This window comes from Notechis scutatus, chromosome Z, assembly GCF_049901735.1.
Source record: "Notechis scutatus isolate UNSWTSFEM ecotype Mainland chromosome Z, rNotScu1.2, whole genome shotgun sequence".
NCBI classification, from domain to species: domain Eukaryota; kingdom Metazoa; phylum Chordata; class Lepidosauria; order Squamata; family Elapidae; genus Notechis; species Notechis scutatus.
This window is the reverse complement of record NC_142025.1, coordinates 66933581-66954229: the sequence shown is the minus strand read 5'-3', so window position 1 is coordinate 66954229 and position 20649 is coordinate 66933581. Positions and strand designations below refer to the sequence as shown.

General features: G+C 39.7%; 1 protein-coding gene and 1 pseudogene across 11 annotated transcripts in view; both read left to right on the top strand.

Annotated features, from left to right (window-relative positions):
* The window catches only part of ELMO1 (engulfment and cell motility 1), a 536034-nt gene that overhangs the window by 328271 nt on the left and 187114 nt on the right, over nucleotides 1-20649 (top strand). The gene's annotated exons all lie outside the window — the stretch shown is intronic.
* LOC148128912 (uncharacterized) lies at nucleotides 12314-14466 on the top strand (annotated as a pseudogene).

Below are 20649 nucleotides of genomic sequence, written 5' to 3'. Positions count from 1 at the left end.
TTTCTCATTTGAAATATTTTTATATGTTACATTTCCCCCCCCAAATTTATAACATTTGGATGTATCAGTGATTCCATTGTAGAAAGCCAGACTGGTATTTTCATCCCTTTTTGAAGATGGGAATGACTGTGACTTGTGACCATAGTTTTGGCAAGAAGCTGGTCCTGAAAGATTTTTCGAAGATTATGCTTAGAGGTTCTGCTATGGCAGTGGATAGCTTTTTTAAGAAGTAGGCACATATTCCGTCCGGTCCAATAGATAGAGATAGTTTTTGATTGCGTAGTACTTTTTCAACATTGTCTACTGTAAAATTGATATGTATTAGATTATTGTAATTGTCTGTGGTTCGACTAGGAAATACTGGGCATGATCCATTGCTGTTTAAAAATACTGAGCCAAAGAATGTGTTAAAGAGGTTGGCTTTAATAGTGTCATCGTTGCAGTCTTTACCATTAGGTCCTTTCAGGGGTGGGATGGACCTTGAGTCTCTTAGTTTGTTGTTTACAAAATTGTAGAAAGCACGGGTGGAATTGGTGCGTAGAAGGTTTTCCTCTTGTTTAGTGTGATAATTGGTGCATTCAGTCTTTATCTGATGGCATAAATTTTTGTATCAGCTTTTGAAGTTGGCAACATGACCAGATTTGTTTTTCCGCCAAAGTGATCTCTTTTTGGATTGAAGCTTCCTTATTGTTATGGGTAATCTGTTTTTTCTGGTTTTTGGAGTTGTTATTGGTACATATAGTTTGATTACTCTTTTGACTTCAAGTAAAAATATGTTGTAATGGTCTTCAACAGTATTGCATCCAGTGAATAGAAATTGTCAATCAAGGGATGAGAGATCGTTGTCTATAAGATCATAGTTGCCTTTTTTGAAGTTATAATTTGGGATCACATCATTGTATTTTATCTAGTATTTTAGTTTTTTCTTTTTTTAATAAACTTTATTCAGTTTTCCAACAATTTAAAAACATTTAAAAAAACAATTGCATCAATGTTGAAGACATCAATTACAATTCTTAACCATATTCTTGTACTTAATTTTCTATTACATTGCAATTATTACATATTACTTTTTCTATTAATTATCTATTCTTTACACCTTGCTTATACCACTTGTTACATAGTACATTTTCTGTTAATTCTACATTCAATATGTATGTATGTATGTATGTATTTCAGCTTTGTTCAGGTATTTTCCCACGTCATTATAGTAGTGCTTTTAAAGTTGTAGCAACGTTTCAGCAGAATCTCATCTGCCATCATCAGGCTTCTGTATTGTGTTCATCTATGAGTCAGAATAAGACACCAAGTTACTAACATCCTATGCACAAGCAAACCACCCAAAAGCAACTTGCACAAAGAGGAACTAAAAGCCCTGCAAGCCCTAAAGAATGACAGCAGCATAATCATACTTCCAGCAGATAAAGGTAATGCCACGGTAGTAATGGATAGAAAAGACTATGAAACAAAATTGACAGACCTACTCCAAAACTCCACATACAAACCCATAAACACGGACCCAACCACCTATCTGGAAAAAATAACCAAGAAGAAAATTATAACCAGCCACATGAGCAAAGAGATCGAACAGACGATCATCCCAAGAAATAAATCTTCCAGATGCCCCAAACTATATGGCCTCCCAAGAATACACAAAGAAGGCATACCTCTCAGACCCATAGTCAGCTCCAGAGGAGCACCACTACAAAACCTAGCCAAACACTTAGCAAAGCAGCTACAGCCCCATGCTGAAGCAGCAGCTTCACATGTACAAAACTCATACCACTTCTTGGAAATGATCAAAGATCTACACATGGTACAAGAAGATCTGCTTGTAAGTTTCAATGTGGTTTCACTATTCACTCAAGTCCCGATAAAAGAAACTCTTGAAATCATCAAAAATAAATACCAACTAGCTAAACACCTCATGGAACTAGCAGAACACTGCTTATCCAACATATATTTCACATACAAAGGACAAAGATACAAGCAAATTGAAGGAGCCCCTATGGGATCACCACTGTCACCCGTCATTGCAAACCTGTTCATGGAAGAATTCGAATCCAGAGCCCTAGCTCATGCCACCCACAAACCCAAACTATGGTTAAGATACATCGATGACACATTTGTGATTTGGCCCCATGGAAAAGAAAACCTAAACAATTTCCTAACACACCTAAACAACACACACCCCAAAATCAAGTTCACCATGGAAACGGAAACAAACAAACAACTACCATTCCTAGATGTGCTAATCTACAAAAAAACAGATGACACACTGGGACACACCATATACCAGACGAAAACACACACCAACCGCTACCTCAACGCCCAATCCCACCACCACCCAGCACAGATAAATTCCGTGGCCAAAACACTAATCTCCAGAACCAAATGCCTGGCAGATAAGACACACATAAAGACTGAACTATGCATCCTGACTAAAGTACTGACAGCCAACAGCTTCCACAAAAGCAAAATCACTGGCTTGATCCACAAAAACACACTGAGACATAATGGAGACCTAGAAGATGAACAGACCTATGGAACAGCTGTCTTGCCCTACATAAGAGGTACTACAGACAAAATCAGTAAAATACTACACAGGCATCACATCAAGACTGCCTTCAAAACAGACAGAAAAATAGCAGCCACCCTAAGAAACCCCAAAGGTAAAATTGACCTGGAAAACCAAGGCATATATGACGTCCCCTGTGCATCATGCCCTGCCACATACATTGGACAGACCAATAGAAGAATAAGTACCCGCCTGGATGAACACAAAAATGCAGTAAAAAAGCTGGAACACACTTCCTCACTAGTCCAACACATGAAAGCAACAGATCATAGCATCGACTTCAATGGCACCAAAACCCTAGCCACTATAGAAAACCCCAGCCACAGAATTATCAGAGAATTCTGATAAGAGAGAACAATCAGAGATTGAAAAAAGACCTGAAAGCATGAATAGAAGAGATGATTCCACCAGACTGTCAATTATTTGGAAGCCTGCACTCACAAACAAAAAAATCTCCACACCACAAGCCAGGCAAACCCCTGGGCACAAACAGATCCCCCCTGATACCTCCAGCTCAAACACCCCCAGCCAGGCACCCAGATGAAACCTAGCTTCCTAATAAATGATAGCCGTCCATTTACTTGGAGCCACGCCGCACTAAAAGCCTCCAATACAGGAAACACAATGTTGCCAGCCAATCAAGACAAAAAAAGCTACAAAACAGACAGAAGATATTAGAAACACCAATCAAGCAGAACACAGCAAACTTCAAGACCAATAAACACAGACCAAGACTCCCAACCAATCAGGATGAAGAAAAAACCATTCTGGCACAGCATAGGCTAGCCCCAAATTTAAAACAGAAATGGCTGTGAAAGTTTGACTCACAGACGAACCCAATACACAAGCCTGATGATGGCAGATGATATTCTGCCGAAACATTGCTACAACTTTAAAAGCACAACTATAATGACGTGGGAAAATATCCGAACAAAGCTGAACACCATACATATAAATACCGTGAAAACTTAAGATATATATATATATATATATATATATATATATATATATATATATATATATATATATATATATGTATATGTATATGTATATGTATATGTATATGTATATGTATATGTATATGTATATGTATATGTATATGTATATGTATATGTATATATATCTTCATATTCTTTAATTAATTACAGTATTACTTTTCTTTCTATTCTCAAACCATGTATGCCAGGCGTCCCAGACTGAATAATATATCAGTTTTCTCTATCTTTTAACTCTAAGGTCAGCCTGTCCATTTTTGTGCAATCTAGAATTTTCCTTATCACTGCTCCTTCTTGTGGTATATCTCCCTGTTTCCAGTGCTGTATGTATATAATCCTAACAGCAGTTGTTATATATGAGATAATATGTCAGTCTTACTATATTCTCCCTTAATTATACCTAATAGAAATAGTTCTGGTCAAAATTCAATTTTTTGCTTTGTTATTTCTTCTAACCACTTTCGAATCTTACTCCAATACTTTTTTTTGCTTCTGAGCAGATCCACCACATATGAAAGTATGTATCCTGTTTATTCTTGCATTTCCAGTATTCTGGGTTTTGATTTGCAAGTATCTTTGCCAATCTGACGGGGGGTAGATGCCACCTATAAAACATTTTGTACATATTTTCTTTATACGCTGTAGATAGTGTTAGTCTATAATTTCCCCCCCACATTCTTTCCCAATATTCCAATTCTATATTACGTCCCACATTTTTCGCCCAGGCTACATCATTTCTTTAACTACCCTTCTTCCATTTTAAAGCTCAGAAGAAAATTATATAATTTAGATACAATATTTTTCTCTGTTCCTTGGATAATTTTATCTAATTGTTATTGGTCCATGTAAAATCCATATTCTTCTTTATCCTTTCTGTATCTGCATGTAAAACCACCAGTCAATGTCTATATTTTGCTGTTTTAATTCCTATATTTTTAATCTTCCTTGTTTATTAGGCAAATCCTTGTAATTCCTCATTTTAGCCAGATCCATTGCATTTGGGTATAGTAATGCCTCCATTGTCGACAGCCCACTTGGTATTTTAGTGTAGTGATCCTTCTTGATTTTATGCCATAGTTTAATAAGTGTATCCCTAATTTGATATCTTTGAAAGTAGGCATGTTGTTTGTTTTTCCCTTCCCATAGAAAACTATACCACCCTCTTTGTAGGTCATGTCCTTCTATTAGTAATATCCTTTTGTTCCCTATGGTGATCCAATTTTTTTTATCCATACCATAGCTGCTGCCTGATAATATGTATCCAATCTGGAAGTCCAAAGCCACTTCTTTCTCTTTTATCCTGCAACAATTTCATTTTAATTCTAGCTTTTTTCCTGGCCCAAATGAATTTAACTATTATTTTATTTAATTCCCCCAAATTTTTTAAATCTAATTTTACTAGTACCGTTTGGAATAGATATAGTATTTTCGGTAATACAGTCATTTTTCCCATAAATGAAATTTGGAGTTTTCCCTATATTTCCAATTCCTTTTTTATCTGCATCATTAATTTATTATAATTATTTTCTTTAATTGAGGAACATCTTGATGCCAAATACCAAGATATTTTACTTTTTTAATTACTTGCATCCCCAAATTTCCCTCTTATTCCTTTTTTTGTTTGTCGGTCATATTTTTAGTTAATATCTTTGTTTTGTTTTTATTTATTTTAAGTCCCGCTATTTTACCAAATTCTTCGATTTCTCTTATTAAAGCAGTACTGGTTTCATCTGGTTCCTCTAGAAAAAAAATACTATATCATCAGCAAATGCTTGTATTTTATATCTTCTTTTCTGATTGTAACCCCTTAATTTTTTTAATTTCTTCTAATGTTTCTTCTAATATTTCTAAGGAGGGGTGACAATAGACATCCTTGTCTCACTCCTTTGTTTATATTAAATTTTTCTGTTCTGTCTCTATTGAGTAGCACACTGGCTGTCTGGGTTGAATAGATTGCCGATATCATCCTAATAAATTTGTCCCCAAAATCTATGGCTTTTAGTTGTTTTATAAAAAACTGCCAATTTACATTATCAAATGCTTTTTGTGCATCCAAGGACACCAGTGCTGCTTGTTTTCCAGAGTGTGTCTCATAGTGTGTCTCTCATACCTGGGCTGGGACGAACTGATCCGGCAAGCTCCAGAGCAGCGAGCAGTGGGAGAACGAAAAAGGAGCAGCCCCGGCCCCCGGAACATCCATCTGCCCTCCCTTTCATTGGGCTCCAGGGTGGTGGTGGTGAGAAGCAACCCCAGGATTTCCCAGCCTCCCTTTCGGGGCACCTCCATCACCCCGCTCAGGCTCAGGCTCAGGCTCAGCCCCAGTGTCCAGCTCAGCCTTCGTGTCAAGAAGCAGGCAGCCAGGTGGGAGGAAAAGTAGCCTAGGCATGGCCCTAGGCGTACCAGAAAAATGCATGCCACCCTAGTTGAAGGTCATGACCCTCCAATAATAATAGTATTTTATGCCTCAAAGTTATCCACTCTTTCACCCACATGAATGCATCTGCTTGGTAAAACAATTCCCAGTCTGGTAGCCCAAAACCTCCATTCCCTTTTGACTTTTACAGTAGTTTCAGTTTATTCTCAGTTTTTTTCCTTGCCAAATGCATTTCAACATTATTTTATTCAACTCATCAAAAAAATTTTTTCTAGTTTTATTAGAATTGTTTGGAATAGAAAAAGTATCTTCGGCAGTATGTTCATCTTTATTGTGGCTATACTACCATCATAGTAAATTGCAAGCTTTTCCATCTCTCCAGATCCAGCTTAATTTGATGCATTAATTTTGTATAATTGTCCTCTTTAATTGTTGTACCTCTTGCTGTTAGGTAGATTCCTAAGTATTTCACTTTTTTCACTTTCTGGATATCCATTTTCTGTATTAATTCATCCCTCTGTTTATTTGTAAGATTTTTAACTATCGTTTTGGCTTTTTTCCTTATTTATTTTTAATCCAGCAATTTCTCTATGAGCCTCAGGCCTAATTCTAATGGCTCTTCTAAGATGAAAACTAAATAATCTGTGAATGCTTGTAGTTTGTAGTTTTCTCTTTTGATTTCCATTCCTTTGATTTGATCTTGCCCGATATTTCTAGTTAGTACTTTCAGTGTTAAGATAAATAACAATGGAGATAATGGACAGCCTTGCCTTGTATCTTTTCGTATTGAAAAATTTTCAGTTACTTCACCATTCACAATCACTTTAGCGTTCTGATTTGTATAAATTGCTTTGAACATGTTTATAAATTTATCTCCAGTCCAAGTATATCTTAGTTGGTATAACATGAATTGCCAGTTCACATTGTCAAACACCAATGCCTATTGCTTTTCATTATGTGTTTCGTAGTATTCCAATGTATCTATTAATACATTCATATTGTTTCTTATCTGCCTTTTGGGTAGAAAACCATTTTGGTCAGTGTTCCGGACTAGCAGGCTTGAAAGCCTGCATTCGGATTGGTCCGCTAACAGCGGGTCGTGATTGGTCGCTCCAGACTGATCCGATTGGCCAGTTAACGGGCTGCCGCGATTGGGCAAACCAAGCGCGGCAAGCTCAAATCGATGTCATTGGATGCTTAGCCGCAGCCAGCTCTATAAAAGGGGCTGCTGCGGCTAGGATATTTCGCTCAGATCGGAAGTCACTAATAAAGAGCTGTTGTTGCTATCTGAGTCTCGTCTCCGTTCTTGGACCCATCCTTCCATCCTTCAGGATGTATAAACTTCAAAAAATCTCTTCAGTCTTTCTGCTCCTATTGAGGCGACTATTTTATAGTCGGCATTCAGTGGGGTTATGGGTCTGTAGTTCTTTATTTGCATTAAGTCTGAATGCTCTTTGGGTATCAAAGTGATGTTAGCCTCCACCCATGATGGTGGTATCTTCACATCAGGTAAGACTGCATAGTATACCTCTAATAATGATTGGCCCAAAATGTCTTGTAGCTCTTTATATATTTCTGCCAGTAGTCCATCTGGGCCAGGTGTTTTATTTATTTTTTTGTTTTTTGATTGCCTCTGCTAGTTCTGTTATTGTTATCCTTTCATTCAGCATAGATTTCATTGTTTTTGGAACTTTAGGAAAATTAGTTTTTTCCAGATATTGTAATATTTTCTCCTCATCATCATATAATTTCCTATAAAAGTCCTGGATTATATTCTTTTTTTCCTCAATTTGGTAATGTAGAATTCCATCTTTATCTTGCAATTTATTTATACATTTTTTCTCTTTCTCCTTTTTCAGTTTGTAAGCTAGCCATCTATCTCCCTGGTTGTGGTTTTTTGTCATGGTCTCCTGCATCAATTGGAGCATAACCTGCAATTCTGTAAATGAGTCTGATCTCTCCATTTGTAACATGTCTCCTAATGACCTCTGATTAGATGGGCTTGAGGTGTCCAATGATGGTATGAAGGCAGGTTTCCTCCCTATCCCTATCATTGTTAAGTTTGTAGAGCTTGTCATGATCAACAATTTACCTCAGATTTTTTAGTATCCAACACCTCCAATCACCTTTTAACAAATATATAATCCTCCAGTACCCCAATCTCACTTAACTGGTAGGTATAGAAAAAATAAATAACATATCTTTCAGATCCAATCCCACTTCAGTCCTCCTTTTTTGTAATCCACAGTGTTTTATATGCAATTAGAAGAGAAATAATAGTAATAGTAATAATAATACCAGGATGAGAATAAGACATTCATAATCCAAGAAGGACTGATATATTTGTCCTTAATCAATCCAGGCTATTAATATTGTTGAAATTGCACACAATGAGCCCTGGGACACCTACTAATGAGACCACCAATGCGACATATTCTGCTTTATTGGGCAGCTGGGCAGCATAATTTGTTTCTGCACAGTTGGGGAACCACCAAATCCCATTCCTGGCTGGCCACACCACTCTGCCCTGCCCAGGAGTCCCCAAGCAGCCTGTTTTGGATGCAGGTAAAAGTAGGGCATGCATGGAGGCTTGGGGAGGGTGAAAAACAGGCCTCCCAAAAGTTTGGGAAGGCTGGAAACAGGCCCATTTCTGGCTTCCAGAGAGCCTCCGGTGCCTGGGGAGGCCATTTTCGCCCTCCCAGAGGTTTGAAGAAAGCCTCCAGATTCCGGGGAGACAAAAAATGCCCCCCTGCCATGATGCAGGAGGCCAACTAGGCCACACTCACCTTGGCCACTCCCACCCAGCAACCAGGCAGAGAACCCATTGCTAAAATTTTTGAAACCCAGCCCTGGACTTGCTGTGCTAACCACTTCCAAATCCCATCCCTCCATGAATCCATTTAACTGATTACAACATAAATGAGGCAAGAAAGAAAACCTTACAGTGAGTTTCTACCCCCTCAAAGTCTTTCCAGCTATCTTCTGGGGATTAAAGAGAATCTTTTAGTCTTCACTGTTCCATCTTAGGGTCTTCTACTTTCAAATCTGCTGAATGGCATTAGGCTTGGTGAATGGCATTAGGTTTGGTGGTAAAGCCAGTGAGTCAGGCTTGGGAAGGTCTGCTCTGTTCTGGTTGCTATGATGTCTTTCTACCAATTCCTTGGTTAGAATAGATGGAGGATCTCCTCTGATGGCAGTATCTGGGTCAATGTCAGGGGTGGGATTCAATTTTTTTTAACAACCGATTCTGTAAACGTGGTTAGGTGAGTGTGGCCAGTTGGGCGTGGCCATGTGACTGGGTGGACATGGCTTCTTTTTGCAGGAACGCCCCCCCCCATCTTTGTCTCCTGGGCCTCAGGGAAGCTTCCGGGGGGGCGTTTTTGCTCCCAGAAGGCTTCCCTGGGGCACAGGAAGGCAAAAAACGGAGCGGGGGGGCCACGCAGCACCCTCCCACACTCCATTTTTGGGCCTCCTGGGCCTCAAAGAAGCTGCCTGGGGGGTGTTTTTGCTCCCAGGAAGCTTCCCTAGGGTCCCGGAAGGCAAAAATGGAGCGCTGGCCCCCCACACTTTCCCCCGCATGCCCCTTTTTGCCTCCTGGGCATCAGGGAAGCTTCCTGGGTGAAGCAGTAAGACAGTGAGGGGGATCCTGGCACAGCTGATCATTGGAACAGTTGATAGTCTGGAGAGGAAAAAAAAGAAATACCTTAAGGAGTGACTAGGCAGGGGAGAATGCAGTCAGGGAAGTTGTGCATGCGCACGATGTCGCTCATGTGTAATAAGGACTGACTGGGTGAGGAGGGGAGGGCAGGGCAGAGAGGGGCAGGGCCAGCCTGGGGCATGATTTTTCAGTTCTCTGAACTGCAGAGAATCATAACTACTGGTTCTATAGAACTGATCTGAACCAGTAGAATCCCACCCCTGGTCAGTGTGCTCTGTTTCCAAAGGTTGCAGAGTCGTCTGTGCAGGATTGAAAGACATAAGGCCAAGATCACCTTTTGTGGATGATCTCCACAGGAAAGGCGCTATTGGAGGATAAGAGATGGAGAGGTGGAATGGGGGTGGATAGATAGCTTGCAGACAAGTTTGAAAAAACATTAAGGTTAACATTGCAGATGTTAAGTAGACAGATAAACCCACTTGAACACATGCAGTAAACTGATTTTTTTTTAAAAAAAATTAACATGTAGCTAAGAATTCAAACTATTTGTATTATTGATAGAGGAATGTAAGTATTAGAATTATAGAGGAATTGATATATGATTATCAGAAATTGTATATATAAATTTGCATATATATTATTCTGACTTCTGTTTTATGGCAGTTGGAATGCCATGGGCAATTGCATTGTATTCAATATATTTATATCAGTGGTGAGATTCAAATTTTTTTACTACTGGTTCTGTGGGCGTGGCTTGTTGGTCATGGCAGGGGAAGGATACTGTAAAATCTCCAGTCAGAGGTGGTATTTGCCGGTTCTCCAAACTACTCAAAATTTCCACTACTTGTTCTCCAGAACTGGTCAGAACCTGCTGAATACCACCTCTGATTTATATGTACACAATAAAAAATATATATTCTTTAAAAAAAGAATTCAAGCAATAAAATTTAAGCCTTGTGGCAATAAAAACTAGTATAGGATCTTCCTCAAGGTGTTACTTACTGATAAAACCAGGGATGGGATCCGACTGGTATAACTACCAGTTCTGTCTATTAGCATCATGTGTGCATGGACGAGTCACGCGAGTGTAATTTACAACCTGCTGAACTGCCCGGACAGCTGAGCAGCGCTGCGTGCAAGTACGCAGCGGTTGGAAAAGCCCTTTTTTCCAGCTTTTTCAACTGCAGCTGTGTCATGCAAAGCAGCTGCAGTTGAAAAAGCAGGAAATAAAGGTCAGGTAAGAGCCCGGGCAGGTGGGTGGCTACAACAGCAGCAGACATAGAACCGGTTCTATGTCTGCTGCTCTTTGGAGCAACCAGTTCTACAGAGGTGGACAGAACCGATAGAAACCCACCCCTGGATAAGACTGTCTCTCTCTAATTGTTTCTACCCATACTAATCAATCTGGCAGATTACTCCAGGTACCGTCAGCTAGGGAGTGTCAGCTAGTGGGGCTCAGAAGAAATGTCTTTTCTAATGTGGCTTTTGGAACATCATCCCTTCTGAAATTAGATTCACCCTATACTTTTGGCCTTTCATAATGCCTTGAAATCTTGGCATAGGGACATAAATATGGGATAGAGCCCATCTCCTGTATGGATGATTGATTAAGTTATGTCTGACTGCTTTGTGTTTTATTTTTACTTGCTTTTTTATAATTTGTTTTATTATAAGCTGCTCACAAACACATAAATGTGATAGTATAATATATACATACATCTGATCAGAATTGCTTCTAATGTTATTGTCTTTAATTGATTTGTCTTAAATGCAATGATAAATAATTTAAATTGGAGCTATACATGTACATAAGAGTACACTTTTTGAAATTAGTAAATCAATTCCTATTGATTTGTATAAATTTTCTCCTTGCATGATAAACTATGGATCTAATGGTGTGTGATTGCAATTACTCAATGTTAGTAACTTTGGTAAATTTTGAGTATCTGAGAATATAGTTTGTAACATTATCTATTTATTTTTAGACCCTAACCTTGAATAATTCAAAGCAGCATCTGTGCCTTAAAATTATTTTCTGCTTCACTTGGTTTGGTACCTTCTTCATCTGTTCATATATTTTTCTTGCTCTCAGTTTTCTTGCTGTTGTTACATGTTAAAATTACTAACAGGGATGGTTATTCTTGATAATAATGTGAAATTATTGTCTTGATTGTACTCCCTAGTCATTTTTTTTCAATGATATTGAATGAAGATTGAAAACAGTTAAATAAAGAGGACTGAAAATAATGGGAAATATTGCTGTATTACATAATCAGTTTGGTAAATTGAAAACATCATGATGATGATGGTGGTGGTGATGTTATCCATTCAATTGTGTCCAAGTCTTGGCGATTCTATGGGCCAGGTCTCTCCATATCTTCCAATCTTGCACTACTATGAGTTGTTCTATGCTCTGGCTAATGTCAGCTTTGAAGGTGTCCATTAGTACAGATAATCCCCAGGTTACAAGTGTTCCCTTAGCAAACATTCAAAGTTATGTGATAAGCGCACCCTAGTGTTTAGGAACAAGTCCCAAAACTATGATTCTTGCAGCATGACAGGAGTTGTTTGCCCTTACAAACAACCGCAAAGGCTCTACAACATTCGTCCTGCATGTTGCTGCCAAAATAGAGCTTCTGAGGGGAGATTCCTCTTCAGAAGCTCCATTTCAGCTGGCATCGTACTAGGTGAGTCCTCTGGAGGCCCAAATGGAGCTTCTGAGGGGTGGATCCATCCCTCAGAAGCTCCATTTCAGCCAGGAATATGCCGGGCAAAGCCTGCGGAGTCCCAAATGGAGCATTGGAGGGGCACATGGGGTTAAAAGGATGGAAAGGAGACTGTTGGTAGATCTTCACAAAGTAAGTGACCTGGTATGGTAGATTGCATCAGGGGAAAAGCAATTGTGGGGAGCATGAGATATTTCAGTGGGTCGGTGAGGGCTTGGGTGGTCTTAGGCAGGTGGCCTGTTCCATCACTAGCCCCCCGCCATGGCCTTCCCCATCCTGAAATACATCGTGTGCACTTAACGAGCCTCACATTCGATTAGCGAATGCGTGGGAAAAAGGAGGGAGTGATTCTGTTCAAAGTATGAGATTAACTCCCACAAATCATTGGGTTATGAATGGAATGGACAGGTTTTATTACATTCATAACTCGAGGATTACCTGTATATGTTGTTTGGCAGCCTAGTTTCCTTTTCCTGCTAATTTGAAGAATTCTTAATAGTTTTTCCCCCTTTGAAAATTAGTTCCAGTAAAGTTGATCTAACATATTACATAAGAACTCATTTCAAAGCTAATAGAACAAAAAATGAACTTTTCATAGAAAAAAATAAACAGACTGAAATTGAGTCATTGCAGGACAGAAATATTGTTTGTCTAAAACCTCTCTCTCCCTATAGTTCTGACATTTGCTTCTAACATAGGCTGTATTTTCCCCAAGGTGTTTGCTGGATTTGAGGTATGGCTTGCTAAAAATACACTAAAGAACCAGAGATTGTCTTTAAGATTACATATTTATTCAGCTGAACAAAGATGGGCCCCTTTTAAAGAAAGGAAGCCCCGAATGACAAGAAATCCTTATATTTATACTTTTGATAATATAAGCAAACCATCTAGCAAAGCTGGCACACATTAGATTGGGAAGTTACCTAGAAAGGCTGGTGCACCATAGATAAGAGGAAGTAGAAATTTCTAGAAATAGCTAAAGATGTTCTTTTGTGTGTTTCTCTAAAGACACTGCGTGTTATAGGACAATTAGGTATCTTGGGTCTTTCCTGGTGACTTCCCATGACTCTGAGTCCCTGACTCTGCAAGTACCGGAGGCAAGGGGAACCATCTGCACGTATACTGTGTCTTCAGGGCCCGGGTCTGTTCAATATTGTAATGGAGAGTGAAGCCAAGGAACGAAGGCTTCACTCCGGTCTGCCTTTTCCAGTGGGAAATAATAGTTTAAATTCATTGGTCTGCTGGTTCTGTGGTAAGGTTGGTTTAATCTCATTGGTGGAGCTGTCCAACAGCTCCCTTTAAAAGGGAGAGCTGTCAGACAGGCAAGTCACTGGGCTGTACTGATCTACTCAGTAAAGAGCTGTAGTCACTAGTCTTTGTGTCCTGCTTCTTCAATCAACTCCAATTTAACACTGGCGACAAAGGTCGGATTCTGAAAAGGAATAAAGGACAAAGAATAAAGGAGCTGATTGAGATCGAGATCCAGATGGAGCTGAACTGAAGCCGGACATCTGCAAAGGCACCATCATCACAGAAAGTCAAGGAACTGCATCGGCTTCCCAGCCCTGTTCAACCCAGCCTCAGAGAACTGGAACACCTACATGGTCTGATTTAAATGCTTTATGGAAGCAAATGATCTTTTGGGTGTCAGACAATAGGAAAAGGGTGCTCTTCCTAAGCTACTGTGGACCAGAAGTCTTTGATATGGCTCAGCTGCTATCAGAACCAGTGGCTGTGCAGACGATACCATGGACAATGCTCCAGAACATGCTCCGAATGCACTATGCACCCATGCTGTCAACAATTGTGACACAACATGAATTTAACTGCAGAAACCAAGAGGAAGGTGAGACAATCAACCAATACATCGCAGCACTAAGAAAAGTCACGGCATACTGTGAATTCAGAGATCTGGATGACATGACACGAGATAGACTTGTCTTGGGTTGAGAGACATCAATCTACAGAGGTGATAGTTAGCAAAGCCTAATCTCACACTGCAGACAGCGCTAGATGAGGCCAGAGCAACTGAATCATCAAACAAGTCAATGGCTACTATCTAGAAATTGAGCAGCCCGCATTTTTTGCACGGAGCTGTCACAGTGCATCAACAAAGCACAGAGTGCGAAGAGTAATCTGATGAGGACAACAAAGTCCATCGCCTTCATTTCAAGAAGAAGAAGGGAAACTCTGAGACAGAAGATAGGCAGTCCTTTTGGGCCAAGCGTGCGGGCACCCCAGAACAGCATGTAGATTCAAGGATGCCATTTTTAAAAGATTTGACCACAAGGGTCACCTAGCAAGGGTTTGCCAGGCCAGCCATCCCACTCTATACCACCAGCGGCAGCCTGCACCTCAGAGGGGCTCCTGAAAGGCGCAGTTCCAGAGACCCAGGTAAAGCTCAACATAGCTTCAGAGCTGCAAAGCTTAATATAGAGCCACGTCTAGGCTACTTCTAGTTTGTTTCCAAAACAGTCCTCATTGGCTGACTTAGTTGCTATGCCTGTTCATTGGCTGACCTTGTTACCAAGCTCTATTCCAGTTCATGAATATACTCTGACACTCCTCCCGTCATAACTGGAATAGACATAAATTCAATTACCTTTAATATTCTCTGAATTTGAAGACCCACATTCACAGTTCCCTCCAAATACCTGATAATTCCTTTTTATACTTATCCAATGCAATTGGTTGGTTCCCACCTTTTAACTTTTCAGTGTATATGCAACCATCAGCCTTGCAACTCTTGAACCCAAGATCTTTCAATGCCTTATCTAGACATATATTCCAATTCCTGGCTGACGGCTTCAGCCCATAAATGGCCTTGTTCAATTTATATAATGTGTTAGGCTTTTTACTTTCATACCCTGGTGCTTGAACCATGTAAATTTCTTCTTCTAATTCTGCATTGAGAAATGCAGTGGTTATGTCAAAATGCCAGATTTTATGCCATGTGCTGCTGCCAGCACTAGTGCCAGCCTGATGCTCTCACTCTTTACGGTTGGTGTGAATACTTCATCATAATGCACATTTTTCATTTGTGAAAACCCCTGTGGCACTAACCTTGCTTTATATCAGGGGTGTCCAACCTTTCACCTTCCCTGGGCCACATTAGAAGATGAAAATTTGGTTTGGGCCACACATATAATAAATTATTATAAAATAATTATATTATAAAATTATATAATAAATTATAAATTATTTTTATTATTTATTATTAATTATTTATTAAAAATTATTTATTTTTATTAATTTTCCGGCCAAATTTTATGCGGGGTGGGGGCGGCAGTGGCGGCGGGGTGGGGGGAGCGGCGGCGGGGGCAGAAGCAGCAAAGGCGGCACCCGCCTTTTCTGTTGCTGCTTGGCGTGGCGCTCGCCTCAGCCCGCCTCGCGCCTGCCTCTCCTCCTCCTCCTCGCTGGCTCTTGCCAGAAGGTTGGGGTGGGAACTGGGCCGCATTACGCAGGCGATGACGGGCCGCATGCGGCCGTGGGCGGTTGGACAAGCCTGCTTTATATTGTACTTCATTATTAGGTAACACCTATTTCTTGTATACCCACTTGCATCCTACAGCTTTGCTACCCTGTGGCAAACTCATAGATATGAACACTTCATGTTCTCCCATGGATTTCATTTCCTTGTCCATGGCTTCTTTCCACTTTACTTGTCCAATTTGACGTAATGCCAATACTTCTTTGTAGTTCCTTGGCTCATACCATACATTATACACTTTAACTTCACTAGCAGAATACCTGTCAGGTGGAATCCCCTTGGTTCCATCACTCTGACATGCATGGCACTGACTGCTCCTGTGTGTCAACCCTCTCTTGGCTTCATATCTTGTTCAGCTTCTCTTCCCTGGATGCCGACATCATCACTAAGCGAGTTACCATCAGTAAATGAGTTACCGTCAGTAAGTGGATCACTGTCACTAAGTGAATCATTCCACAAATTTGCATCAATTCTGTACCAGTTTTGCTCTGCAAAGTTTGTAGATCTTGAAAACACTATTGTTTTACTCCCATTACTAAAGCAATAACTTTTTGAACCTGGCTCATAGCCCACAAACCTGAGCTTTCTAGCCTTAGGTTGCCCCTTTATTCTGATTGCTTTTGGAATATGTATCCATGCATTGCTTCCAAACACCCTTAAATGTGATAGAGATTATTTTCTCCCATATAGGACTGCATATGGAGCATCATTAATGGAGGAACTCCACAACCTATTAACTAAATAATTAGCAGTCAATATGGCTTCACCCCAATATGACCTGCTTAGACCAGAATCCTTTAGCAGTGAGTCCTTCCTGGTTTGCAAGTCTCCATTCCGTCTCTCAGCAACACCATTTTTAGCTGCTGTGTAAGGATTTGTGCGTCTGTGTTTTATTCCTAACTGTGCCAACCACTGTTGAAAACTTGTTGACATGAATTCTGAACCTCTGTCAGTTTGTAGCTGACATTCCTGTTGTTTATACCTTCTTTCTATAAACCTTACTCATTGCTTAAATTTCTGTAGCACCTCTGTTTTACACTTTAGTAAATAGCAGAACCCAATCTGTTATATTCATCTACAATGACCAGCGCATACTTAGCTCCTCCCAAACTGGCTTGCATTGGGCCCATCAAATCTGTATGTACCAGCTCTAGAGCTCTTGTTGTCTGCCTTGTGCTACTACTGCTTACTGGGAATGCCTTGGACTTTTATGCTTTGCATACCGCACAATCCAAATATGCCTTACATCCCTTTACATGCAATTTTCTGCATGCTGGTTCATCTTTTGAACAACTTGGAAGCTGGAACGACCAAGCTTTCTGTGCAAAAGATGAACACTTTTTGTCCCTGTAACATATAAATGTTGTCATGTTTTATGCTCTTTGCACAGACAATCCCTTTTTTCTTTATAAGACACTGCCCATTTACAAATGTGGTCTCAAATCCTTGCTTGCCTAAAGTAGAGACAATCAGCAAATTATGTTCCATTTCTGACACACATAAAACATTATTAAACCTTGTTTCAAATAAGAAATATGCACACTGCCTCTTCCAATGATTTTAGCCTTCTTGCCATTTACCAAGGCTATTGTGTCCCCTGCAGCTGCATCCATCATGTAAAACAATTTAGCATTATTAATAATAGTTTGGCTAGCCCCACTGTCGTTCAGCCATTGATTTCTTCTATTACTGTTGCAGGCTTTTGCAACAGCAATCTGTCCATCAACCTGTCCTTACAAACTTCTTCTGTCTTGCAAGCAGTCCTTCTTTAAATGAATAGTGTCATCACAGATGGAACATCGTTTCTCTTGTTGAGCTTTCTGCTTAGCTGTAGTCTGGTATCTTCTACTGCTGTTCTCCTGTTCTCTGGAAACTCCAAGACTCTTATCTCTGTGCTGTTTTATTTATTTTATTTATTTATTTGATTTGCCAATTGTTTACAAGATAATAAGTATAAGTGTATACATAGTTGTGAATACATGAAATGGGTACATATAAGAAAAATAAAAGAATAAGAGAAACAATAGGACAGGGATGGTAGGCACGTTGGTGCGTTTATGCACGCCCTACAGACCTCTTAGGAAAGGGGTGAGGTCAATAGTAGACAGTCTAAGGTTAAAGTTTTTGGGGTTTGGGGAAGAGACTACAGAGTCGGGTAGAGTATTCCAGACATTGACCACTCTATTGCTGAAGTCGTATTTCCTGCAATCAAGTTTGGTGCGGTTTACTTTGAGTTTGTATCTATTGTGTGCTCTTGTGTTGTTATGGTTGAAGCTGAAGTATTCATTGACAGGTAGGACATTGCAATGTATGATTTTATATACCATGCTTAAGTCAGACCGAAGACGGCGTAATTCAAGGTTTTCTAGTTCTAGAATTTCAAGTCTGGTGGCATAAGGTATTCTACAACGAGTAGAAGAGTGGAGAACTCTTCTTGTGAAATATTTCTGGACTTTCTCAATTGTGTTAATATCAGATACGTAATGAGGGTTCCAGACTGATGAACTGTATTCGAGTATTGGTCTAGCAAATGTTTTGTATGCTCTGGTTAGTAGTGTGATATTACCAGAGAAAAGCTACGAGGATTAGGTTAACAACTCTTAATGCCTTTTGGCTATGTAGTTGCAGTGGGCTCTAGCACTTAGATCATTAGAGGTGAGTATTCCAAGGTCCTTTACAGAGCTTGGGTCATCAACAAGATCTTGGCTATTCAGCTTGTATTTTATTTTCTGATTTTTTTGCCAATATGTAGGACAGAGCATTTATTTGTTGAGATTTGAAGTTGCCATTTGTTTGACCATTCAGATACATAGTCAAGATCTTTTTGTAGGGTAGCAGTATTGTCTGTGGTATTGAACAGCTTTACATCATCAGCGAAGAGAACGCAATTGCTCTTAATATGATCACAGAGGTCGCTTATGTAGAGTATGAAGAGAGTTGGTCCTAGAACACTGCCCTGGGGGACACCACTATTGACAGGTACTGGATTTGATAGGACGCTCCGATTTTGACCATTTGTTGTCTGTTTGACAGGAATGCTTCTATCCAGTTATTCAGTTGTCCAGAGATACCATAGGATTTTATTTTTAGGAGTAGTTTGTCGTGTACCACTGAATCAAAGGCTTTACAGAAGTCTATGTAGATTTGCGTCTATTGCTTTGCCTTGGTCGAGTTGTGTCGTCCATATGTTTTTGCAGTGTAAGAGTTGCAGATTACAGGATAGTTTTTTTCTGAAACCAAATTGTTTATTGGAGAGTAGGTTGTTTGTCTCTAAGTGGAGGATGATGGATTGGTTAATAATTGATTCCATGACTTTACAGGTGATGCAGCATAAGGAGATTGGCCTGTAATTTTCAACTAGGCTTGGGTCTCCCTTTTTTGAAGATGGGGATGACTGTGGCTTGTGACCATAGGTTAGGCAAGGAGCTGGTCCTGAAAGATTTTTCAAAGATTATGCTTAGACGTTTGGCTATGGCAGTGGATAGCTTTCTTAAGAAGTAGGCACATATTCCATCCGGTCCAATAGATAGAGATGGTTTTAGATTGCGTAGTGATTTTTCAACATTGTCTTCTGTGAAATCGATATGTATTAGATCATTGTTGTTATCTGTGGTACGGCTAGGAAATACTGGGCATGATCCATTGCTGTTTACAAATACTGAGCCGAAGAATGTGTTAAAGAGGTTGGCTTTAATGGTGTCGTCGCAGTTGCAGTCTTTACCATCAGGTCCTATCAAGGGAGGGATGGACCTTGAGTCTTTTAGTTTGTTGTTTACAAAATTGTAAAAAGCACGGTGGAATTGGTGCTTAGAAGGTTTTCCTCTTGTTTAATGTGATAATTGGTGCATTCGGTCTTTATCTGGTGGCATAAATTTTTGTATCGGTTTTTGAAATTGGCAACGTGACCAGATTTGTTTTTCTGCCAGAGTGATCTCTTTTTGGATTGAAGTTTCCTTATTGATATGGGTAATCTGCTTTTTTGTTTTGTTTTGGGAGTTGTTGTTGGAACATATAGTTTGATGACTCTTTTGACTTCAAGTAAAAATATGTTGTAATGATTGCCAATCAAGGGGTGAGAGATCGTTGTCTATAAGATCATAGTTGCCTTTTTTGAAGTTATAATTGGGGATTACATCATTGTGGTGATTTTTGTGTGGACGTATGTTGAGACAAAAGTCAATCATATTGTGGTCACTACTGGAAAAGGGTTCTTTAGTTTGTATTCCGTGAAATTAAATTCAAACTATTGCAAAAGATGAGATCGAGGCAGTTGTTTAGTCTAGTATTGTTGGTTACTAGTTGTTCCAGTCCCAGATTTGTAATAGCATTGTAGAAGGTTGTGTGTATGATTTCAGTTGTACAATCATTTAGGGTCCAGTCAATATGAGGCAGATTGAAATCACCAAGAAGGATAAAAGGGTATGGGCAGGATGCAGCCCATGTTAGTAATGTATTTAGCTTGTTTACATGTTCGATGTCATAATCAGGTGCTCTGTAACATAGTAAGAATCGAATTGTGATATTTAAGGATAGTTCACAGATGATGGTTTCAGGAAGGGCAAGCTCCTGGGTAACTTGGATATTTTTTAGATGTAAGGATTTTTATAGAATATAGCAACACCACCTCCTCGACGATTTTCACGATCTGATCGGTAAACATGATAGTCTCTTACTGTGGTAATGGAGTCGGGAGAGATGCATTGAGCCATGTTTCACAGACAAATATAATGTCGAAGTTAGCCATATTTAGGAGGATGAGAAATTCAGGTATTTTATTCACGAGGCTTCTTGCATTGAGTAGTTTGCATTTAAGGCCGGCAGTAGTTGG